General features: G+C 43.2%; 1 protein-coding gene across 11 annotated transcripts in view; it reads right to left on the reverse strand.

Moving 5' to 3' along the window:
- Positions 1-26,198, reverse strand: part of EPB41L1 (erythrocyte membrane protein band 4.1 like 1) — a 168,656-nt gene that overhangs the window by 127,499 nt on the left and 14,959 nt on the right. For all 11 annotated transcript variants that reach the window (XM_033153334.1, XM_033153336.1, XM_033153337.1 and 8 more), the window contains exon 2: positions 18,736-18,790. The gene's annotated coding sequence lies outside the window, so the exon portion shown is untranslated. The remainder of the gene's footprint in view (positions 1-18,735; positions 18,791-26,198) is intronic.

Here is a 26,198-nt window from a genome sequence, read left to right on the forward strand (position 1 = left end):
CTGAATATTCTGAAAGGAAAGAGTACAGGGAATAGAGTAGAAAATCTTGGTTCAGTATTAGCATGAACTACCAAAATTCGCATGAACTACCAAATTAGCTCTGAGCTGCTTTCCCAATGGTGGGTAATATTACTAATCTCTTAAATAACCAAAGTGAACTGGGTGAACACCATGCAAGAACATCCTCAAGGAAGGATGGGTATGCAGGTGCAACAACTGCTTGGGTGAATCGGCCCTCCAGTCTGCAGACAACAATGCAAGCCTGCTGTGGGTATTTAAAAAGGATGAGGGGAGTGGCCCCACTGGTTTAGGCTTGAAACATATTCTGCTACAAATTGTTATTTTTCTACAGCTGTGCTCCTCGATTATGAAGCAAGATAGCATTTCCCCTCCTTCATAGGGGTGCCGAGTTCAATTAAAATTCACTGAAGATTGCGAAGTGCGGCAGATCTTTAGCACTGGGACCCGACAGAAACAGACAGCCAAACAGTGCTACTTTTCCTAATATATAAATTATGTGTCCCTTTCTCTGTAGAACTTCAGTTTGAGGCACAGCTAACAAAAAGGATGCCACAGCAATGTTTCTCAGTTGATGGGGAAGGATGAGGAGAAATCTCTGCTCTCTGATACACACAATTCCTTTTTTTTAAGTGTTTGTAATAAAAAAAAAAAAAAAAACACTGCTAAAGGTATGCTGAACAGAGAATAGGAAAAAGACAAAAAGAGAAACAGATTGCATCCACATATTACATTTAAAACACATTCTCTTTCCTGCCCCCTCAGAAAATCCTGGGAACTGTAAGAGCCCTGGTTGCTTCTGACCGTAACTCAGGAAATCCATTGTGTGTGAAGAGACTTACCAACTCTTATCTCCAACACGTACAACAGCGCTTCAGCTGTGGAGAGATAAGGTAGGCTGTCTTTGTGCATTCCTTCATGCCATGTGCAGAATTTTGCTTGATGCAAAAATGAAAAAAGCCCAACATGCATGCTTTCTGTGGCTTGTAGTGATGTGCCTTTCCGATAGCGTATGCATAGCAATGCTGATACTATGTGGAAGTGCACCATAAGACCAGGAAGAAATGGTACTGCAGCCAAGAATGAGTAACTACGCGTGTATGTTCTGTTTGTATCAGCAGTGTAAGTGAGCTCATGCAAAGATTACCCCTTTCCTTCTATGAACAAGATGGGGGGGATTTTGAAAAGCCACAACTGCAATTTTGTGCTTTCAGCATTCACACAAGTAGGCCACGTGGGGATCATTATTTGCAGGACTTGGCCAGCTGCAGAAACATCTGCACCTTCTATGAAGTCTGTAGTCATTACACACGGAGGAAGACAGATAATGAACATCTATAATGCTAAGGAGTTGCATTTTTGCTATTAGCTAAAAAATAATAATAACCTCAGTGCACCAGCCTCCATGGGCATCAGGCTGGTATATCTAGAGGGCAAGGAAGAGATTAAAGTGCCTCGGGGAGAATGAAATTCGGGTTAGAAGGGCAAACATGCAGCCTGTCTCCAAGCAGTCATATACTCAAATACGGCTGCAATTTATTAGCACCTTATCCTCCTCCGTGCCCTTGCATCTCAGACCATCATCACACAGTTTGCTGCTTCTTATTTGAGAGGACAAAAACAGCAGGTTCTATTCTAAGGGAAGCTGGAAGTACATGACCAGAGCAGTAGCCCAAGGCAAAGTAAAAGCAGCAGGAAAGGATAAAAAAATGAGGAATGAGATGCATAGACAGAACTGAACGAGGCAGGCATGGGGGACACACACATAGCATAAGTCCAAGGTAGTTAGCAGGCAAAAAGAACAGAAGTGTGCCTGCAAAGCTAAAGCCCTGCTCTTCATTTTAGATTCCAATTTCTGCAACATTCCTATTCATTCCCCACTGCTACTGGATGGGTTATTCTCCTCTCCGCACAACCAAATGTACCTGCACTCTCACTTATTTTTCCAATATGAAGGAAGCAGAAGAAAAAGCTGCAGAGTTAACTCATGCATCAAAACCAAGGAGGACACCATTGCTCAAGTGATTGCCTTGGATGTATTCTGGCTCCTTTGATCAATGTGAGCCAGAAGTGTCGATAGGCAAAAAGGACACACAAACAGCTAGAGAAGAGATGTTGTGCAGAAGCAGCTCTAGCTTTCCCATAGAGAGCTCTCTTATCAACAGTGAAAATCACACATCTTTCCCTCATTCCTCAACACACTCCAGATATTGGTTTTAAAAAAAAAAAGTCACCAAGAGTGAATTCGTATGACCACCCAGGCATTTGGAGTACACAGATTCTGTGGTTCTATGCAAAATTCAGCAGAGAAGCACAAGATAGGATAAAGATAGGGTGTGCTCACCATGGCAACACATTTATTTTTGGGTTTGTATTACATCCCTGCCATTTTTGTAGCCTCAGTTCTTAGGGTATTTTATTGCCTTAAATCCTGGCATCACCAGTCTTTGAAGGCCAATGAACACACCTGCATTTTTGAGTGAGTGCTTTGGGCACCACACCATTTGGTCACTTCCTACTCCCCCAGTTCAACCCACCCTCCAGCACAGAGGAGGAAAGAAAGTGTGTGAACACAAATTTTGGTTTTCTAAGGTATCCGGATAAATGTTAGATCCAGCAGAATTAATCTGAGTCTAGAAAAGCACATCAAACTAAAAGAGGAAGTGGGAAAGACTATTATTCTTCCAACTCCCTATTCCAGCTCTTTATATTATCCAAGGGAGAAAAGAGTAATCACCACCATCCCCTCATAACCAAGGAAGCATTGAGAGACTTTGAAATGTCGTGGGCACAATGGAAAACTACAAAGTCATCATTGTACCCACAGGTGCCAACATTGCCTGGACACAGAGTTTTAAAGCCTGGGTCTTTGCCTAGAAACGTGCCACAAAAGGCAGTCTGGATAAGCCCAAAGTTGGGATCCTAATAAAAAGAACTACAGAGAAATGTCTTTAGAGACTATCAGCTAGGAACTTCAAGCAGAACAGGGGACCAGATTTTAGCATCCTGCAGGCACAAAGCAACAGCCTAAATTCTGAAGAGGGAGCACCAGAAACCATTTAAATGTGACTTGGGTCATATTTATCATTAACATGTCACATAATTGTAAAATAGGTGTGTTTTATGTCCACACATGTGTGCTAAGCAAAGTAGGGTCTGAAAAGAAATAATGAATAAAAAGGACTATGCAAACCACTATGCTTTTGTATTTAGCTGTTCAAACAATTTAAGTGGTTAGAGTGGCTGCTGCTAGCCTTTTATAGTGAAGTCTTGATATGTAGTCCCTCTGTATTTGAGAATGTCCTTGCATGCCCACAGTCCAAATGAAAAGCAGTATGAAGCGGAACTAAGGAAACTTTTCAGCTGATTAAGACAGTCTTAAATGGAGGGTTAGAATTTCTCGTAATAATGAGGTTGGTGTCTACCAGCACTTCTGCCTTATCAAGGACCCAGCAAAACAGGAAATTAAGAAGAAAAGAATTACACATTCATGAGGGACAGGGTCATCAGCATGACTGTCTGTACTTCTTCTTAAATATAATAATAATGTAGGAATGTCATCATGCAGCCCCCAGTGGAGGATCTGTAGAGCCACATCAGAATCCTGGATTTGCATGAAGTCAAAGCACAGCCCTCACTGGAGGAATTGTAGTGCCTTATCACAAACCCCTTGTAGCTTGTCCAAAAAAAAAAAAGTGAACCTCAGTCTGCAGTCACTAGGACTAACTCCCTTATGGGGTAGTTCCACGTGTATATACTTTGTAACCTAAGTCTGCCTTCAGGGATCCATCTGTGAACTGAATGTGTGAGTAAACTTCTTTTATACATTTTTACACAAGATTGTGTCATGTCTATTCTTTTTAATGGGGAGATAAGGGGATTACCAGGAATACTATATTGAGAAGCTTAAACAAGCATGCAACAAACTCACCGCTGTGTGTTTAAAAGGGGAATGTACTCTGCTAAGTAAAGGGACTTGCTAACACAAGTTATAAAGAATATTAAACAATATATCCTCTCCTGCCTCCCTGAACATTCCCACAGAGGGAAGATACACACTTTGTCCACACTGCAAAGGTTTTGCCATTTGTTCCATATACAGTGGTACCTAGGGTTACAAACACCTCGGGTTACAAACACTTCGGGTTACAGACTCCGCTAACCTGGAAGTAGTACCGGTACCTCAGGTTAATAACTTTACCTCAGGACGAGAACAGAAATCGTGCGCCAGTGGCACGGCAGCAGCAGGAGGCCCCATTAGCTAAAGTGGTACCTCAGGTTAAGAACAGTTTCAGGTTAAGAACGGACCTTTAACAAATTAAGTTCGTAACCAGAGTACCACTGTAACTCAATGAGGGAACACAGACTTTCCAAGGGAGAAAATAAGTCGTCTGGAATTGAAGACAGGATAGCAGGGAGTTCTAGCTATTGAGCCTAGAGTCTAGGGTAGGTGAAGGATTTTGCCTCCACCTCAATTATTTTCTTATGTGCAGGCAGAGTGGAGCTGGTAGTTAACAGGAACTCTCTGCCTTTTCCTACTCCTACATCAAATTTGACAGGATGAGATGGAGGTCTGTCAGAGCAGTAATTTATTTTAAAGGTGTTGTGGGGAGAGGGAGGAGAATTGAACTGGGGCCATAGAGCCATGAGTGGGGAGAGTAAAATATTTCCCCCTGCATTGCTCTCCTGATCTCGCAGCCCCACCTGCCCACTGCTATTTGCCCATTTGGAAAACATGCATCTATCTTTTTTTCATTGAAGAGGCAGATAGCAGGTGGGAGATTAGATCAGGAAAACAGTTAAATCTACTTTCCCCACAACACCATGGTGCCAATCCAGTTCACACATGTATGCATACACTCTCTTCTGAAAGAAATTAAGACAGACAGAATATCTGGTTAAGGCTCTACAATGTCTCATCTAGTTTGACTCCGAGAACACGACTGACAGCACCCTTTACGTAAACCTCTTTATCAGTGATTTTACACACTTCAGAGGAAAAGGGAAATATAACTCCAAGGAACAGCATATAGCAGCTCTTCATCAATGAAAATATATACGTATCAACTGCAGCTATAAGGGGACTTTAAAAAACAACTCCAAATTAATTAATACTAGGAATCCGTTGGACCAAGGAGTTGAAGCCTTTTCCCAGCACTCAAAAGACAACTGTGTGCTACACCTCCTTTGAAAGAAATATCCTCAAAGTGAGTAACAGAGAAGTTCAGAAATGAATATTTAATATACACATACCTGCCTGACAGGTGTGTATTACTCCTAACCACCAGTTTATCTAATTTTGTCCTGTAGGGAACCACATCATAAGGAGCTGGCTCTCATCAGGAAACCACTGTGGAGAAGACAAACACCACAAAAAGTGGCATCTAGAATAAGGTTACCAGATTTTTTTTCAATGAATCTGGGGGCACTTTAAATAAATTAATAAATACTACATGTTCGGGATGTTGATGCTGCAGAGATGGCGGTGGCAGAGGAGCGGCCATCGCCTTGACCTCAACTGCCACGTTTCCCCTTCCTCCGATGCTTCTATCTCCTTTCTCCATGAACCTGGGCAGCCCCTGGGTTGTTAGTTCTTCGGTGGGGGGGGGGGTGAAGCGGTGCACAGTGGGTCAGGCATGGAAGGCGGAGAAGGAGGGCCAAGAGCAGCAGCGAGGCTCTGGCAACGCGATGCCTCCCTTCCCATCAGAGCAGCCCCAATCTCATTCCTACTTGCATGCAAGCAGGAGGGGGCAGAGATCCCTCAGCTGGGAAAGGAGGCTTCCCGTTGCCTAACTGAGAGATCCCTGCCCCCTCCTGATAGGCAGTGTGAAGCCTCCCTTCACAGCTTAGTTGCTGGGGTCAGGGAAGGTGGAGGCAGCCCAAAAGCTGCATCTTAGAGCCCCTGCACCACCATCATATGGGGACTTCCGAGCAACTCCTCAAGCCAGACAGAGCCAACTGCTCCGGGCTGCTGAGACTGCCGGTGCTGCATTTCCCGGGGACATTAGAAGAAATCCGGGGACATTCCGGGGATGGAATTTGTCCGGGGACTTATTCGCAAATCCGGGGACTGTCCCCGGGAAACAGGGACGTCTGGTAACCCTAATCTAGAATGTGCTAGAACTGAAGACTTTGGCGGAGGATAAGAATCAGCAGTGATGGAGGGATTTCAAGAACTAAGATCGTTCTTCCTTTTTCTAATTAACCCAAACCATGTTTTTCAAGTGAATTTCTCCTGCCTGCCCACTAGCAATAGACAAGTTCACAGTTACATTCCCTTCGTAATTCAATATAAAAAATATAGCTTTTTGCCCAAGAAGTCAGAATGTTTTACATACAAAAGTTCAGAGTATGCAGCCAGAACTTTCATTATGCTACACCTCTCCACCCTCAAATTATTAAACAAACCTTCAACTCATTAAACAAGGAACACTCTGCCATTCATCTTTCCCTCCAGGAAATAATGCCAACTTCTCTGCAACCAACCCACGCCATCCCAAACAGTTAGTATTTTTGACACTGCCCTTCAGCAGCCAGTTCCAGAGAAGTCGGTTCCTTTGTAGAAGCATCATTTTTTTTGTCAAATGCCATGCCAGCAGGCAAAGATTACTTATAGGCAGGATGCATTTCCAGTAAGGGCTGCAAGATCTCTTTTTGCCTCAATTGGTTGCCTACGGCAATCAATGCAGCAATAATGTGTATTACAAACTTAGCAGGCTTTAAGAGAGTCCACATTTATTTCACTTTTGAAAATCTGAACATTTGCAGAAAAGCTCAAAGTCCCAGGATACAGACAGTGCATCTATAAATATGAGTATCGTATTAAACCAAGCAAAGCATAAAATGGCACCTGAATGCTGTGCAGGTTCTTGTGTCATTTGCCTACACACACAAAATGGCAGTTGGGATCATTATGGGAATGGAGCTGGGAGGAAAACACACCTGCATTTGGGCTCCATTTCCCCATTTATTTTTTATTGGGCTGTCGCCATCTCTGAAGCTGACCTACATCTCAAGGTTGTTATGAGGATAGTATGGGAGGAAGTCCATGTGCACGAACTTGAGGAAGGGAAGTGGAGCATTAATGAAACTAATAAACAAAATACAGTCCCAAGTTTGGGTATCTGGGCAGTTCTACCGAATCATCTGGATGAACCAGCTAAGAGTTCATGAAGTTTGTCTGGCTTAAGAGGGGCAACAGGTGGAAGAAGTTCTGTAGAACCTGCAAAGCTTACAAGTTGCTTTGAAAAATGCAAAGTACATGTGGCATTTTAAGAATTTCAGGCCATTCCACCATTTTTTCAAATATAGTGGCACTAGTGACTAAGTCTACCCCAGAATGATAAACCCACAAAACTGATTTTACAGTAGAAGAGGCAGAGGATGCGAAAGAATGGGGGGGGGGGGAGGATGGTACAGTTGGAGCTGCCAGGGATGTTAAACCTGCAATACAAGAATGTAGTTCTGGCATGGAAGAATTAGAAAGAGGAATTTAATTTGTATGTGGAGATTGAAAAAGCAGATAAAGAGGAAGCAGTGAAAATTAAACTGGAGAAGGATAAGTAAAATATTGTGTACAGACATCCCACACATTCAGTGTAGCCCGACTGTGATAATGGTCTGTTTGACGTTCACTGCAACCCAGAAATAATGGAAGAGAGGAGATAAATACTTTTTTCCCCATCCAAAATCAAGGAACAGGAGAAAGTATTGATTGAGAACTGCATCAGCTTAAAGACACTATCAGTCAGTTGCAATTTTAGAGATATTGAAGATTCACTGCTAAGGGACCAGGCAGTGTGGAATTCAGGACATATGAAGATCTAGAGTGGTTGTGGGGAAAATTTATTTGACTTGGCAACATGCAGAACAAATGAAATATCCCATGACAGTCAAGAAGTCAAACACCAAAAGTTGAAGGCAGTGGAATCTCTGCAAACAATTCAAGAAAAGGGAAAGGAAGAAATTGTAAACAAACAACAGTGGACTCCTTAAGGCGATGCAAATACTATTTGGTGAAAATATGAGAAAAACAAAAGAAGAAGTACCAGCTGATTACAGAGGTGGAGCACAACTGCAATTCAAACAACATTTAACTATTATGCATCCACAATGTTTATCAAAAATGAGGCGTGTGGGGAGATGAAGTAAAGACTACAGTGGTACATCGGTTTAAGAACAGTCCGGTTTAAGAACGATTTGGTTAACAAACTCCACAAAACCGGAAATAGTGTCTTCGTTTGATAACTTTACCTCAGTCTTAGACTGGAATCCAAACAGAAAAGTGTGCCTCAGTTTAAGAACAGTTTTGGTTTAAGAACAGACTTCCAGAACAGATTAAGTTTGTAAACCGAGGTACCACTGTATAAATATTTGGCAGATAAAATGGTAAACACAGTACAGATATTTTTTTAAGGACCAAAACCAAATTTAGCCACATGCTGTTATGGATCAAAAACCATGTCATTCCAATCTGACTGTGCTGACATTAGCAACATCTTCCCCGAATGCCTTCTAAACCTGGAACATTCCATTGGAAGAAACTAACCATGTTAAAGCCAGTGGCAAAATACAAATTCAAAACAGATAGGTGCTGTGACCCCAGAATCATACTCCATGGATATAGCCATGGACCCAAGAGCTGGTGGTGTTGAAGTGGAAGGGGAGTTGCACTCAACTCTGACCCCAAAATGACCCCAGTTCTCTAGACACAACATATCAGGAGCCCATTTTGCCACCACCTCTGCAGCCTGAGGTTACATAATGCCACCCAAGTTTGAGGACTCCATCACAGGTGCCACCGTCTCCTCTGCAACACTGGAGTCAGAGGCCCTTTAAAAAGACAAGACCCCTTTATTTTAACTAGAAGAGACTTGTAACAGTAGTGACCAGGTTAACCAACCACTGAGCTGAAATCCTATTCAGGTCTAAGTTTGGGGTTGTTGGTTGCTGAGGCAACATTTGAACCTGCTTGTAAGTCTCCAGCCAAAGTCCACGTGGAACTATCCAAGGTGCTAACTGAAACAAACTTTCCTTTGCCTTCCTAAAACCTTTTGTGTTGCCCTGCCAGAACCAGAAGTTCACCCTGCTTTGGGTCTACCTTGCCAAAACCTGAATTCCATGGCTTCATAAACCATTTGTTTAGCAGTGCAGACAAACCAGTTGGTCACATTTATTAGCTCAAAGCAAAGGTTTAGATTAAAATGTCATGTGCAGAAATACCTGCAAAAGGAGCCCAGGAAACTGGGCTATATAAGATGTATTTAGTGGCAGTTTGTATATATTTGTCTGTCAGTTGGGGAGAAAGGGAATGAGAGTTCCAGGATACATGGAACATTTCAATACAAGACATTGGTTGTGTCTTGGAAGTTTAATAGGTCAAGCTATGCACTGGGCATCTTAAAGTCACGTGGGAATTTCATCTGGCCAAATTAAAATCATATCCAAATAGGGTTTCCAATCTCACTCTGGTATTTAAGGTTAGAGGCCACAGACCAAGGAAGCTCTGTTGAATCTGTACTTAAATGTAAAGTTGGCGTGAAAAGTAGAGTCCCTTTAAGACTTTTTTTATAGGGAGGTTTCTCAATCAGCCCAACAAACTTGTCACATCACCAACCTCAGGCCTGCAACTGTTGTGTGTCAAACCATCTTACCAACTATCTTGTTGGGAAATCCAACGGCCTGCAGACAGGCCAGAGCTATAATTTCTCTCCAAGATTAAAAATGCATAATCTGTATGTGTACTAGCAACAGCTTGCATGAAAAAGACACAATCGTAGGGAAAAGCACACCAAAGAGACCAGGCCTTTTCTTTATCTCTTTCCTGTTTGATATACAGACACAGTCACAAGCTCTACATGATAGTCATAAGACAGATTAATATACAAGCAGTGCTTGAGCTGTCGAATGAAACCAGAGAGAGATAACGGATTCATGTGTGCAATGATAAGAGTATCACCCCACTCCTTGCACCAATCTTGAAATGCTTTCTTAGAATAATCATCAACCAGGTGGTACCTTAGATCAGGGAACTGCAACAAAATCAAGACTGAAAACATGCAGTCATATAGACAGCAGAGATTTTTCACCCTATATTCTCACACTGGAGTTAAGGCTAATTTAGATTCAAGCAATTATGTACATTTGTTGCAACTAATAGCTCAGTGAGCATGTAATACTTTTTTGGCATTAAAGGATCTCTAAATTTTTATAACTGCACATGTGTGTGCACGCATGTTTAAGAGCGGTGTAGAAATAATACAGTACGAAGACAGTGCAAAGTTTATCTCTTGCATGTTCTCTTTCTTGAGAATGTCCAGTTCCATGTGTTCTTGAGGTTTACCAAGGAAGCAGGCAGTGTCCAGGAAGTCAGCAGGTGAAAGACTGGTTGGAATAGAGGGCAGACGAGAACAGGACCTTGGATAGCTCCAAGGGGGTCCAGCTAGCTGAAGCTCTCTCCTCATAAGGCAGCTATGGGAACATGTTGTCTCAGCAGGAACTGAAGTGTGATAAGCCTCACCTCTATGAAGGAATTGGCTGCATGGTTTAAAAGTCCTCACTTCACGGACTTCCGGCGAGGGCGCCATTGCCAGCGGTCGAGGGTTGCTTCGGCAGCGAGGCGACCCTGGCTTTCCCAGGGGTTAGGAGCTCCGCTACCGTGCAGCGGGCTCCGTTAAGCAGCGGGAAGAGCGTCCCGCTGTGTGGGCTCTCCAGCTGGCCCCTTTGCGCAGACCCTTTCTCCAGTTCCCCTTGTAAAAGGGGCGCAGGAGTGAAAGGGCAACGGCGCGGGGCTGTGGAGGCTTTGCCCCAACCGGGAAAGCTAAGTGGCGGCTGCCGCTGGTGAGGAGCGCATCGTTCTTACCTGAATTGAAGCAAAAAAAAAAGAAACCCCGTAAGCTGTAAGAACGGAGTTTAATTGCACCCTAAATCTTTTTAATTGGCTTCTGGGGAGGAATGTTAAAAGGAAGTCCGTTCCTCTCCCTGCCGAATCAAGAAGTAACAATGTTTCTTGCTGTTGCTGCATTTGGCTGTTACAACGTATCTATTGAAGTATTGCTGACAAGTACGATCTGTCAAAACCCGTTAGGGGAGGACTGAGACTTTTAAAGCATTTCTTCTTAAAGTTGATGGAATATAATTTTTGCACCCTGACTAGGGGAAAAATGGCGGCTGAAATTTGAGCTGAAAGATGGAAAAGTACTGAACTTTGTTATTCCCTGCCTGCTTCTGCCACTTTTGGTTTCGCTTTTAAAATGATTTTAGATCCGGGAATGACCCAAGGACAAAGGATAAGAGTCCTCTACTATGTAGTGGGCCATGGGATCACGGCAAAGGAAATACATGTTCAGAAAAATGCACTAAAGCCTTTCTTGGACTTTTTATCATTTTGGAGTGGAGGTGGGGGGAGACATGTAGAAATCTACCATATCAGAGAAAACTAAGCCAGAACCTTTCTACCTGGCAGATCCATTTTCCACTAAGAGGGAGTTTTGATGTAAGGGATCGTGGGTTTGGGGTTTGTTTGTTTTTTAATGCTATTACTCCCAGCAGCCTGAAGGGGTGAAATGCATTATCAGTTCAACTGTCCAGCAATATTTCTGAGTATGCAGTACCTCCAGTACCTCCTATTTCAGTTTGTGTGCAAATGAAGGACAAAAATAAGCAACGGAAGACTTTGATATGAGATCCTGGGTGATGGAACTGTGGTATTGCATCAGGAAAGTAGGTTACTGGGGCTCTACAAGAAAACGAAGCTCAACCATAGAGTTTCTGTCACCGGCTATAGTGAGCTAATACAGTTACTGTCCTGACTGCTACTGTATTGATGGTCCTCCCAACCCTGCTCCCCAAAAAAATCTGAGCAAGGTACATACAGTAAATGAATAACACACCCTTAGTTGTCAGCATAGCAGTTCCACAGCAGCTATAAGAATGTGTTGTCCATCTCTTCTTAAAATAGTGGAACGGAGTGTTCAGTTCACACTCTTTGTCCCCGTTAGCAGCATCACATGTCCCCATCACCTCACTCCACCAGCATCCATGCATCTGCAGTAGGGAACTTGCAGTACCTATGGACATTCCCCAGGCCAGGCATAGGCAACCTTCGGCTCTCCAGATGTTTTGGCCTACAACTCCCATGATCCCTAGCTAACAGGACCAGTGGTCAGGGATGATGGGAATTGTAGTCCAAAACATCTGGAGAGCCGAAGGTTGCCTATGCCTGCCTCAGGCAATTCAAAACCCCGATCATGCAGGGTTCTAAGTCACACGGGGAGCCTCCACAAGTACATCAGGTTCCCTGCTACAGGAGCTTGCCCTCCAATATGTGGAAGATTGTTGGGGCTGAGGAACAGGGATGTAATGCAGGGGACAGATCTAGCTACTGTATTCTCCCTCTCTCCCTTGTTGCATGATAAGAATGCCTCAACCAGGGTATTGCTCTCAAGCAATCCATGGACTAGGTGAAAAAATAGAAAAGAAAAAGAAAGGAAACGAGCATGAGCGGGCATGGCATCATACTCCACAATGGCAGGATGTACCGAAGCAAAACGCCTGCTTGAGCATGCACACATTTCACCGCGGCCAAGGTACCCCAATGGAAATCAAGCACACAAGTAAATCTGTCGTCTCAGATCAGAGTTCAGGCTCCTTGGGTTTCTTCATCTCTCCTGCAACAGCTGTACATTCGGCGCAGACTTCCTGGGAGTTCCCCCAGGCTGACAGGGCGACTGTCAAATTAGTTCCTTTGTAGCTGCACTTTTTCTTTCCCTTGCTGACACGCTAACACCTTGGAGGTGAAACTAAGTGTACTGTACAAATTGGGAAACCTAAAAAAACAACAAAGGACTTCAATCATAGGACTTGTAGTCAGGCTCAAATTACAGGAGATCTGACAGGCTCGGTTTCTATTCTTCAGGCTTGCTGCACTGTTGGGTTTATTCAAAGATCCTGAAGACAGAGGTGGCCTCCTCCCTCCCTCCCTTCTCTTCCACCAACTTCACATGGGCTGCTAATAAATCGCTACTCTCTGCCGTACCAAGAAGAAAAGATGCTGGAATCCAGGAAACAGAGAAATGCTGGACGTTAAAGCCCGACTCGAAGGGACATTAGTTAATGCAGAATCAAACTCTGAACAAAAGAGGAGCTTTTTCTAAATAAGCACATTATAACTGAAATACCTTTATCACTAGGATGACTGAACTTGAAAATAAGCCAATACTATAGGCATGTACAGGACCAGCAGACCTTGAATCCTGGAAAGACAGAGGCCTTATGGGTGGTTGGTCCCAAAGTCTCAGCGTTGGATCAGTCATCTGTTCTGGATGGGGTTGCACACCCTCTGAAGGAGCAGGTCTACAGTCTAGGAGTGATCATTAATCTATCTCCGTCACTAGAGGACCAAGCGACCACTGTAGCTAGGAGTGGGTTCCACCAGCTCTGGCTGGTACACCAGCAACAACCATTCCCAAACCATCATGGATGGAATACAAAGGTCTACTACACCATTTGCTACTGGGCAAGGACCAAGGTTCATGTGTTCATTCACAAAGCCCTAAACAACTTGGACTTAAAGCACCCTAAGGACCACCTGAACCCTAATGTTCCACCAGGATCACTGAGATCCTGTGATGGGGCAGCAATCATCAGTGCCTTCTTTTAGACGTTGCTTTAAAACGTCGCTTATTTAGAGGTGCTTTGAAATGTGCATTTTCTTTTACGCAACCAGTGTCCATGGAGGTTTTTTAAATTGATGTTTTTATTGTTGGAATTTCTGTTTGTGCACACTACCTTGTACTTTTACAAAAGGGTAGATTATGAGCAAGCAAACAAACAGACATTCTTTGAGGACAGAATGGTCATGATAGCACAGATAAAGAAGCTATGTGGGTCTAGTTTTATGAGAAACAGAGGGCATGTGGGTGTGGATAGCAGAACTCTCCTCCACCTGTGGTTTACCTTCCTGGAACCTGCTCCCCAAGGTGATTTTTCTCTGATATTGGAACTGTGCCTGGCTAGCTTCAAATCACCACGGTGGATAGAAAATAACTGCTCCTGTTAAGAGTCAGTGTATCAAGACCCCATGAGAATTTCTTAGGCTTTTTTGGCCAAGTCAGACCCACCTATCCTCCACTTGACATTATATTTAGTGTCAGGTGTGGTGAAAATTAAGGCAGGGCTTGGGGAAAAGGAGATTTGCACAGAGCAATCCTCAGACTGCCAATGTTTTGTGTACTGTTTTGCCTACTGGGGGTAGATTTCAAACTATACAGGCATTTTGACCTTCACCTTTTCCAGAAATGTTGCAAACAGATGTTCATCAGGAAAATAAGGTTCATGGCACTAGAAGAAATGCTGAACTACCCAGAGGTGAAGGTGGAATATGAAGTATGAATAAAAATGGGCTTCCACTACAATAGTTTGGTATTTATCATTGTCTCAGTAGGATCACTGATGCACAGAGTGCTGCATTTCCCTCTTAACCTTTGGCAGAACAGGTCTGACAACAGTTCGGAAGCAAAACGATATGCAGTTATTGGGTTTTAAACACGTGAGACTGACTGAGCTATGAAGCACACAAGGCACTGAGGTGGGTGTCTAAGACCTGGTCTGTCTCTCTTCCCTTGTTTGTTTTCCTTTTGTGTGTGTTGATTATCCTTGTAAGACGTTGCTAAGTGCCGAATGCTTAAAAAAAAAAGAACAGGTAAAAAGTTAGTGTGGGCTAGCATAGATTGGAAAACGGTAATAAAAGAGAGGGAAAAGAGTTTGTGGCCCATCTCTAGTGAGATAAAGTCTCTCCCTTTGCAAAGGCAGGCTTCTGTTTGAAGAAATACAGAGCAGAGAATAGGAGTGGCCAACCCCTAGGCTCAGGGATCAGATAATGCCCCCACCCCATTTAAATTCCCCTCAATACCCCTTTTGGCAGTGGTACAATAAAAGGTGAAGTGGGCAGTAGCATTGGGTTGAGCACAGATATTTAAACCTCTCCATCAACCCAGCAAATCGTCCTCTCCCCTTAGGTAAAATAGTAATAATAATTAGCCACCGATGATGTAGAACAGGCATCTCCAACAGGTAGATCGTGATCTACCAGCAGATCACTGGACATCTGCAGTAGATCACTGGTAGATCACTGTCCCCCCAAAGAAGCTGAAAAATTGTGGCTCCCCTAAAAAAGCTCAACGTTTTACCTCAACAACTTTGACCCGAACCCCCCCCCCCAAAATGGGCCTTCCTCTTTCCTACAAAAAGCTCAACAACTTTGACCTGAACCCCCAAACAAGGGGTAGATCACTGCCAGTTTTTAACTCTGAGTAGATCGCAGTCTCTTGGGAGTTGGCCACCCCTGATGTAGAAGATATTCAGAAAGAGAACCTATTTTTTTTCTTTCTTTCTCTATCTCTTTAATGAAGGGAAGGGAGTAATCTCAGGGTTTACCTTTCACCTTTCTTATTCTTGCTCAGTTGGAAGTATATCCTGTTACAAGTGCATTTAGAGCTTTTAACACAACCAAATATCTGAATATGTAATCCCAAGAAAAGGTTTGATTGGGAATTGCAGTGATCATGTTCCAACCCAGAGACACAAGGTTTGTTTTTTTTTAAAAAAAGGAGGAAGATTATAATATTGTCTTAGTTATGTATTCCTTTCCCCCCCCCCCAAGGAAAAAAAATGATCACAATCATTATCCATAACAGGGAGTTGGGGGTGGGCGGGTGAAAATATGTGAACTAAGGCATGCCCCTGACCCAACTCTTGCAATAATAAAATGTAAGGCACTTGGCATTACAGAGTAGAAATTGCCCATAAAAATTTACAAGCCACACACTCAAGAAAGAAATATCTATCGCCCCTGAGGCATGTGCATGCATTTTATCTTCATCCATGCCACTGACCCATTTACAGCTCTCCTCAAAGACATGGATTTCCCTTATGCTACTAGTGTGATATTTATTTTCCCTGACAAGACTGCAGTTTCTGCTACACACACACACACACACACACAGAGAGAGAGAGAGAGAGAGAGAGAGAGAGAGAGAGAGAGTAGCAACTTGCCTCCTGCTCTAGATAGATGCACAAGCCCCATTCAAAAACAAGTGTTTTCCCAGATCAAATTTCATCTGAGCTGCAACTATGGATGCATAACAGCATCCTCAGATGAGCATTCCCAACACAGGATCAAAGTGTCAGAACCGAGGCAGATCTGACAAGGATCTGCAGATCACTTTAAAAATGGAAAGTGCCCATGTTTAAGGACTATCCTCTAATGTACCCATGGAGGAAAAGTTGTACCAATAAAAACCTCCATAATTTACACAGTCCTCGTGTTCTCTGCAACGTGCACATCAAGCAGGTGGATATGTGCATTTATTTTTACTTTGTTATTTTTAAAAAATAATTGTATACTGCCCTTTGTTTGAAGATCACAGGGCAGCTCACAACATAAAAATACAAAATGAGAACCCAAAATACATAACAACAAAAACAAACCAATAAAAAACCCTCCCACAAACACATTTAAAAGGGCACAGAATGTTAATCAGTCAAAGGCCCAGTTATAGAGAAATGTTTTTGCCTGGCACTTAAAGATATGTAATGAAGGTGGCAGATGAACCTTGTTAGGGAGAGCATCCTGCAAACAGGGAGCTACTGCAGAAAAGGCCCGTTCTTGTGCTGCCACCCTCTGGACTTCTCATGGGGGAGGCACACAAAGAAGGGCTTTAGATTATGATTGCAGGTTCTGGGTCAGTTCATAAAGGGAGTGTAGGTTATTGAAGTATTGTGGTCCTGAGCCATTTAAGGCTTTATAGGTTAAAACCAGCGCTTTGAATTGGGCCTGGAAACTAATTGGCAGGCAGTGCAGTCAAGCCAGGATCAGTGTAATATGCTCAAACTATCTTGCCCTGGTGAGCATCCTGGCTGCCGAATTCTGCTCCAGCAACCCCATGTTTAATGTACTGCAGTAATCTAACCCCTGTCATTCATACACATTAGTCACAGAACACAATAGCATGATTCCACACATTATTAAACTATTTGCTGTGTGTAAGCAAGTGTTATTATGGTATCAAATTATTTACAGTAAACATATAAAGCATGGAAAACTCTTCAAAGCACCAGTGGCTGGAAATGTGTGAGTTTCTTGGACTAGTTTATCTTGGAAATGCTTTCTGTGCACATCTGTCCGAGTGCATGAACTTATATGCATCTGTTTGCTTGATTGTTATCACCTCAAAACGTCGTTCTTAATTATTATGATACATCCTGATCTACTAGAACACCTTCACTCTATTCCGTATGAGTCAAAAATTTGTTTACTACAATCAATTGTAGTAAACAGCTCCAGCAGCTACTAATATGGAAGACCACCATGATGTGTCATCAACAGACATGCGGCAGGAGGGTAAATGCTGTTTACCTTCCCACCGCAGCAGTACCTATTTATCTACTTGCACTGGCATGCTTTCGAACTGCTGGGTTGGCCAGAGCTGCAACAGAGCAACGGGAGCTCACCACGTCGCGGGGATTCGAACTGCCGACCTTCCAATCGGCAAGCCCAAGAGGCTCAGTGGTTTAGACCACAGCGCCACCCGCATCCCTACAGTTCAAAAGTATGCCAGTGCAAATTGATAAATAGGTACCGCTGCGGTGGGAAGGTAAACGGTGTTTCCATGCGCTCTGGCACTCATCACAGTCCTCTGTGCGCCAGTAGCGGTTTAGTCATGCTGGCCACATGACCCAGAAAACTGTCTGTGGACGAACACCGGCTCCCTTGGCCTGAAAGCGAGATGAGTGCTACAACCCCATAGTCGCCTTTGACTGGACTTAACCATCCAGGGGTCCTTTACGCTTTTTTACTGTGGCGGAGCAGGAGGGATACAGAAGATCAGGGATGAGTTTAGATTGGTTGGCTTGATGTTCTTGAATTACGCAAGTATTCCCCCACACATTTATTTTCTCTTGGCAGTGGATGTAGGGAGGAGTTCAGGTAACAAACTGCAGGGAGAGAAGTTTCAGGAAGCGGAAAAGCTTCAGTTCTCTTCATTTTACTCATAAAATTAGATTGCACCCTGCTTACACAAGATTGGGACAGGTCCAGATTTTAAAAGAAAGTTTAGGCTAAGCCACCCTCCAGCCATAAAACTAAAACCAAGATCACCTGCATAGTTAACACTCGCTACAATTGAAAGCACTTTGGTGCAACAGTAGGTCCCTAGAGTAAAAGGAGTTTCAATTAAGAAGCTGAAAAACAAAACGGCCCACATTCGTAGTACACAGCATGGCCACGAACCAGGGAACCCCTGTACTAACCAATTCTCCAAACCAGGAGACACTGTTGCTTTTTTTCATATTGCCATTTTTAGTGCGGTAAAAGGAAGACTTTTAAAGCCATCAGTCCTGGTTGCATTTGGCCTCTTTCCACCTGTATCTCTTAACTTATCTAAGATGCCAAACTGCAAGCAACGCGGTTTGGAGGTCCAGTAGAGCTTGAAGCTGCTTGCAGGTGAGCCAACCAGGGTAGATTCTTTGTGGTTTTTGAAAGCAAACACCTTTTAAGCGCTAGTGGAGGAGTGTACCAGGTAACAACTAAACTACAAGATGGTACTTTTAAAATAATAGAGAGACCACAGTCACTTTTTTAAATTGCCGATCTTCCATTTAAAGAAGCAAAAGTGAAGGGTTTGATGAGAGACAATTAAATGGTTATAGAAAACTCACCCAGTCTCCAGCTGCTGTTGGTCTATTTTATCTCCGTTCAAGCACTGTTCAGACACTAGAAGGAGAAAAATGAGAGTGAGAAATGGGAGGGAAAAGTGTAATGCTGCCTTTGCAAAGAACAGAATTGTGTCTCCTGCAAAAGTTGTCACTGTTAAGATGCCTCTCATTTCTTCGTAAGATCTGGGATTACCTCTGTTATCTGAACATTGCAAAGCAGTGATGGGAAACCTCTGGTCTGTGGGCTTAATTAGCCCCTCTAGGTTTCTCTCCATTTGGCCCATGAGGCCATTTTGGCCAAGTCACACCTGACATCATATATGACATCAGGTGTGCAACAAGTGAAAGAGGTTTCCGGCCAGGTCGAAAAGGTTTTCAGGCTAATCAGAAACCCCTGCAAAGCCTGCGTAAAACCCAGGCCTTGCACATAGCTGTGTGTGGCACTTTGAAGCCCCAACCGTTCAGGCTTCCAAATGCCCTTGCAGATCTAGGAAACCACTATCGTCAGGACTTCAGAGCAACAAGCAGGACTCTGTGCAAACAATGACCATCAGCTGATGGTCAGGGTTTGCATGGAGCCAAGTGCGGCCTTTGAAGCAAGTCATTTGACATCATTGTGGCATCAGGTGATTGACAGGAAGGCAGCCTCACTCACGGGTGATTGGGGGGGGGGACAAGGATCTGGCCCAATGGCCAGAGCCAGTTCCCTACCCCTGCTGCAAACTATAAGCAGCTCCTTGCAATATGTGGCAATTATGTATTTACCATAGAGACCCCTGAATTCCTGGTAGTAAACCTGAAGAGTCTGAATAATAAATATATCAAACATCCAGGTACATACCTTGGGAAGCCATGAGCCAATCTCATCTCCCAGGCACATAATTACTTATGAAAGTACACCTGTCATTCACACTTCAGACATTTGTTACATGAAATGCTGATGAAACCAGTATACCCACAATAATGCAATAACTATGTCCTGAACAATTGTGTATTTACTGCAACAAAGCAAATTCCCTTGTGGGGTATAAATATGCATCTTTTCACTGACAAACATGAATGAAACAACAGCATTTTCTTCAGTCAGCCAACCGCTGTGCATTCAAACTTATTTATGAAAGTAATACAAGTACAGTATGTATTTACTAGATCCAATCTTGGGAAAACAATCCACCACTCAGGAAATGAAATGGATACTTTTTCTGGCCTGCACAAGGAATTATTAAACACATTCTAATTTTAGAGCCATCTGCTCTGTGTGCCATTATCTTCTCATTATATACATTAACTTCACCACTGCTGCTCCAGCAGAGAAACTAAAGTCCGGGAAGGCAACATTTGGCCTGCAGAGTTCATTACAGACCCAGGTGGGAAAGCCACAATGGTTTGGTCTTGGACCTTGAAGGATAGCTTAGAAGTCAACCCTTCCGTCTGCAGCCTGTGTAAGTTTAACAACAACTTGATTGAAACAAAGTAAATAGCATCCTACAATAGCTGGTTTCTCATATTAGTGAGCTTCTTGTGGAAGGAAACAGGAGCATTTGCACATGGGCAAGGAAGAAAAACTGCACCCTTTAGCCAGGCTGCACATCTTCATTCTGTCTGTGCAAAGACTTGATGGTACATACAGCTCTAATACAGTTCTAGGGTACAGTAAGCCTGCAACTTAGGGGGGGTGTTACATTCCAGGGATCGGCAATATCCTTTTATATATATAAAGAATTTATTGGTATTTCCACACAAAACAACAAATAAAAACATACATACTACATACATACATAAAATACAAACACTCTACAAAATACAAATAACAATCAAATAAAACAGATACATACCTAACACCCCACCGGAACACAGGAACACACCAATATAGTTATTTTAACTTTATTTCCAATTCTTACTTAGGGGACATCCTCGCGTTCTCTCTTCTGCGTTCAATTCGAATTTACTTTAGTAACTTTGTAACTATTTTAACACTCATTCACAGTTATTCTTAATCTTAAACTCACATCTTATCTTATCTCAATCAACTTATTCTTAACCATAACATCTAATATAAAAAACACAATCTTAACTTCTTATACACTATTTTAACCTAACATTGTATAGCTATCACCTATTATATTCACTGATCTCACTTCAAATATCCAACTTTTCACGTTGTTTCAAATAGTCTTTGAATTTCTTCCACTCTTCTTGCACAGGGATCGGCAATATCATGTCTAGTGAAAACACATCAGGTGCAATGGTGGGTGGGATTGTCAAAGCCTTTTTTACTGAACACCTGCTCCCTTTTTAATTTTGTCAAATGCATCAAGCTGAATGCACCCTAGTTACCGGTAAATGTGTGCAAGTTGTGGCTTACTGTTTTTACAAACAACCAGGGCTATGTAGATTTTTCACCAAGAAGTCTTCAGCCTTAAGGGTTAATTTGATAATGACCTCTTGGATATACTGCTTTGTTAAAGGAGAAAAGCTTGCTTTCATCTTTTCGCCCTTCCCAAGTGCAACCATGACCTGTACACCTTTCTCTGCATATTTCCTGCATATCTCCTCCCATTCACAGGGAATCTTTTAATCAGTGCAAATTCATGCAAAGCTAATAAGATCCCTATTTGGGTCAAAAGAGTGTATTTTTGTTCTAGCTGTGGAATCCAAGGCTATTTAAGCTGAGCTCTGGATTTCTGTGGCCCGCCCAAATGAGGGAGAGGCTTTGATATCAACCCAAACTAAGAGGAACAATTATTAATTGATTAATTATATTAGTATTCATTTGCCACAGCAACTCAAAGCGACATACAATGCTTTAAGCATGCTTACATCAAAATCAGCATTAAAAGAAAATCTAAAAGGCAATTCTATTTTAAAACGAACAGCATACAGTGGTACCTCGGGTTACATACTCAATTCGTTCCGGGTCGCTGTACATAACCCGAAATGTACGTAATCTGAAAAACGTGCTTTGCGCATGCGCAAAGCACGCAGAACACTTCTGTGCATGCGCAGAATGTGCAGAATCGTGCACACAGCAGGAAACACTACCGGGTATAAACAAAAGAAGTTAGGCTACCCCTCTCTAGATAGTGGCTGGGCCACCAACCCAAGTTGATGGAAGCCACTCTGTGCCACCGAGGTTCCAGAAATACCCCCAAGCTATGTACCTGCTCCTTCAGAGGGAGTGTAACCTCGGGCTACTGCTTCCAAAATGCCACACAAGACAGAACTGCAGTTTGGGTGGCATCTTCTCTGTCAGGGGTCACTAACCTCTTTCAGCCCGAGGGCTGTATTCACCCTTGGCCGACACTCCTGTGGGCACATGCCGGCAGTGGGTGCGGCCACCCCTCGCTCTACTACACTGCGCAGTCACACAAACTTCCTCCCCCCCCTCAGATGATCCATGTTGAGAATAGTAGCTATCATTCCCTCTTCACTCATCAAATGATCAATCTTACTCCTCTCCAACAACTACAGTGACAGGTTTGCTGTCCTGTTTCTCTTTTTGCTGCTGCTGCCAAAGTCGGTGTATCTCCGGAAGACCAGAAACATTTGCTGGGGGGCTGGGTGAGCTATGAATCAAGAATTCTGTTGCAGGTGCTGTACCAGTATACTTTATCTGCACCTATTTTATAAACCGTACACGCCAGCAGGAGAATAAATACATAACTAACCTTATTATCTGCTGGCTACTACACAATACCTTATTAGCATGATATTTAATTCAAGTGGCTACATCTTTCCAGTCAATTAGAGACACTTTTGAATTACAAAAGGCAGTGCAGTGTAGTCTGAGCCCTAAACAAGTCAAAACCCTGCATTATAGTAACACAAAAATCTGCAAAATTCATTCTGCAACCTTTCCACATATATTCATTTGCTCTGCATAATTTATTCTACTTTTGCTAATCTTAAAAAAATGGCCCAAAATATATATGTTCCTAACACTTTGGGACTGGAAATCTTATTCAGTCTCACCTGGGGCTTCTGAAATTTCACTAGCCTTAGCCTGCACACACTGAAGTTTATTTTGTAGCCACAGAGCAAGTATGGCAAACTGTGGCCCTGGACATGCTGCTGAACTACAATTCCCATCACCCTCAGCAAGCATGGCCAAGGATTATGGGAATTGAAGTTCAGCAACCTTCAGAGGGCCAAAGGTTCCCTACACCTGCCACAGAAGCTAGAAATTTGCTTTAAACCATGGGCATAGCCAGGATTTATTAGGGGGCGCAGGCATATGTTGGGTGGGGCAGGTATTATGCTTGGGGGGGGGGGCAGAACACAATTGGTCATTTAGTTAAATATTTTTCTTTATTTACTTGTTTTAGGAGGGCACCGCCCCCCTGCATCCCCCTGGCTACTCCCATGCTTGAAACTAAAATGATTCTCAGAACGTACCAAATTCTGCATGTGCACAGATTCTTAAAACTCCACCCCACCTATAAATGCCAGTAGGTTAAAACATCAAGCAACAGAGAAAGAAATAACAAACAAAGCCAAGAACAGACAAGAGCAAAGGGGCAGGGGCTGTGCAAGTAATTATCTGATCAATGGCAAAGCCAGCCATTCTTGATATTCCAGTTCTCCACCTCTAGAAGCATAGCCTGCCAACTGTTTTCTAAATAAACATAGCAACATACACTCCAAGGACAAATCCTCAAAATACACTTGTAACAACATTTCTTTAACCCAACGGCAGCCACAGAAGAATGAGTAACGCAGTGCTGCAGACACAGCAGTCCATCTATAGAACCTTAATAAAAGTTCGGGAAATGGAAATGGCAAGTTAAACAGGTAGTATCTTGGAGAAAACACGTTCCTTCTTGTGAGACCTCTTTCTGGGGTTTGGTTTTGCTTTGTTGCTGTTCTCATTTTACCATGACATCTTTAGTCCTATTATATGTTTATTGTGACTTTTTTATTTAACTCGCAATAAATGGCTTCCAAGTGGAAATCCACACGATCAGGTCTTGGTTGTAATTGTGGCCAGCAGTTTTACGCACAGGCAAAAACAAGAACCCTTGCCATACAAATGACTACAATTCAGCCAGCGTGTCACCCTCCACCTGACCCTTTTTGACTCCTTATTCCTCATGAGCATCTCAGTTTCAACAAGCCTCTTAACAACAAAGGGGAGGGGAGCGTGCGAAGGGCACATGGCAAAATTACATCACGCTATTCTGCTAATGAAGACCCTGAACAACACTGCCCCCAGCGAAGTTGTACTAGCACTCATACGGTGAAACTCAAACATACACAGTAATATTAATGAAACCACTCGTCGTAGTAATTCTTCATGTACATATGCAACAGCCTAGCACAAGAGTCGCCAATGTGGTGCCCTGCAGATGACAGGATCTTGTCATTTCCAGCACCACTGCTCTGGAACGACTTCCTGAGAGAGGCTTGCTTAGCCCCAGCACTGTTAAAGTTTTGTCATTGGCTAAGAAGCAATACAAGGCAACTTCAGGTGGGATTTTTTTGTACTGCGTGATGGAGTATGCTTTGATTGTGATGTGGCACTCAATTTGGGTTGTGTTTGGTTGCTGCTTTGGTTTTAATGTGGTTTTGTTGCTGTTTGTACTTTCGGGGGATTTTTGTTTTTTTAAAAAATGTTAATGTTAACTGCTTTTGATAAAACAAAAGCGGGATATAAATGAAAAGACATTCAGTGTTCAAAATCAGCCAGGCGCCTTTTGCACCCGACATCTCCACCATCTGGAGGTGCGTGCCTGGGGATCACTGGATCTGGACTGTATTCACACACTAATATGACACCCTGTCGAATTCTATCAGTTGCATTTCATCGGCACAATCAGAATGAATTTCAGGAACCAAAGTGCTTTTGCTGAGCAACCTGAGCAGGAGTGGCAAACAACGCCACAGCTAACTGTTGTAGCTTGTCTTCACTTACCCCACCCCACTGCCCTGCTCACAGTTGTGAAGAATATTCTTACATTATGAATGGTCCATGTCACCATTAAGAAAAAGAGACACCCCAAAGAAACAGTCCTGTTGTTATTTTTGGCATCATTCCAGGGAGGAGTGGTACCGTGTTTTCCCGAAAATAAGGCATACCCATAAAATAAGCCATAGCAGGATTTCTAAGCATTTGCGCAATATAAGCCATACCCCAAAAATAAGCCATAGTGATAGGTGCAGTACTGGAGGGTACCAAAGAAGAGGTGAGGCTGGACGCGGCGCCTCCCAGCAACAGTTCCAGCCCCGCCGGCAGCGCCCTTAAGACGGCCCTGGATAGGCGTGGCTATGCAGCGTACCGATGTGGAGCGGTTAAGAAGACAGACAGCAGCTAGAGGGTAGCTCCTCCAGCGGGAAGGAGGCTCGGAGGCGACCGGTAGAAAGTGAAAGTAAAAGTCTCCTCAGTGAAGTGATAAAAATAAGACATCCCCGGAAAATAAGCCACAGTGTCTCCTCTTGAGGAAAAATAAATGTAAGACAGTGTCTTATTTTCAGGAAAACACGGTAGCATGCATGACCCAAGTTCAATATCGCCTGTTTCCACTGAGATTTTATCATCCCAAACTAATTAATCTGCTTCATCCAGAGTTGGCTGTTTACTTAGAAGAGCCATGAAAGCCCTTTTTCCAAAGCATTGCCCTGTTCGTGAATTCGCTAAAGAGAACAGAGTCCTCGTGGGTGCATTTGCTGTGCTCAAGTGGGTTCAAAGCCTTGCAATCTTGCACCCATAAAACATACATGAAGCAGCTCACTGGAAAGCAGTTGTGTTGAAAGAGATACCTTCTTCAACTTGAGTCAGTGTTTTAAGTGTAGCTAGTAGAGGAGTGTTTTTGTAGCTAGTAGAGGAGACAAGAGTCTTGATCCAGTGTAAGCTATATGAGATATATTCACCCCACAAAGGTGGAAAAAAAAGATTCTGCAGTTCAATGCTATTTTAGAATTAAGGAAAAGATAAAACAAGTCTCCATGAAGCCACGGGGTAAGCAGCTCAGCTGCACAGGTGTGATCTCCTAGAAATTGCACTCAACTGCTTCGAAATCCTGCTATTCCTGCTTTTCAGCTCTTGAATCCACCTGCCTAACTGGTAATAGGGCAAAGTACAAAGCTCAGTGGGACTTTTGAGTGAGTTAAGTTTAGACAGAGATGGTGAACCTGTAGCCCCCTATACGTTGTAGGTACGTCTCCCACCAACCTCAGCCAGCAGTTTCCATGGAGGGCCACAGCTTCCCCATTCCTGGCTGCAAAAATACATTGAAATGCTTTTCTATTATGGAAAGAAAATTCACTAGGTCACATGGTTTCTCTTGGTGGAATTTCTCCACAAGCTAGAATTAGCCCTGGAGCTGACCTTGACACACAGACGTCTGCAGAGGCATCTATTATATTCAAGACTATGTGGGCTGGGGAATAGAAAGACCAGCCTTCCCTCTTAGGAAGGGCAGGTGGCACATCAAAGGAAATGTTGCCGCAAGATCCATGGTTCTGATCTA

The sequence above is a fragment of the Lacerta agilis genome, chromosome 6, assembly GCF_009819535.1.
Source record: "Lacerta agilis isolate rLacAgi1 chromosome 6, rLacAgi1.pri, whole genome shotgun sequence".
NCBI lineage: Eukaryota > Metazoa > Chordata > Lepidosauria > Squamata > Lacertidae > Lacerta > Lacerta agilis.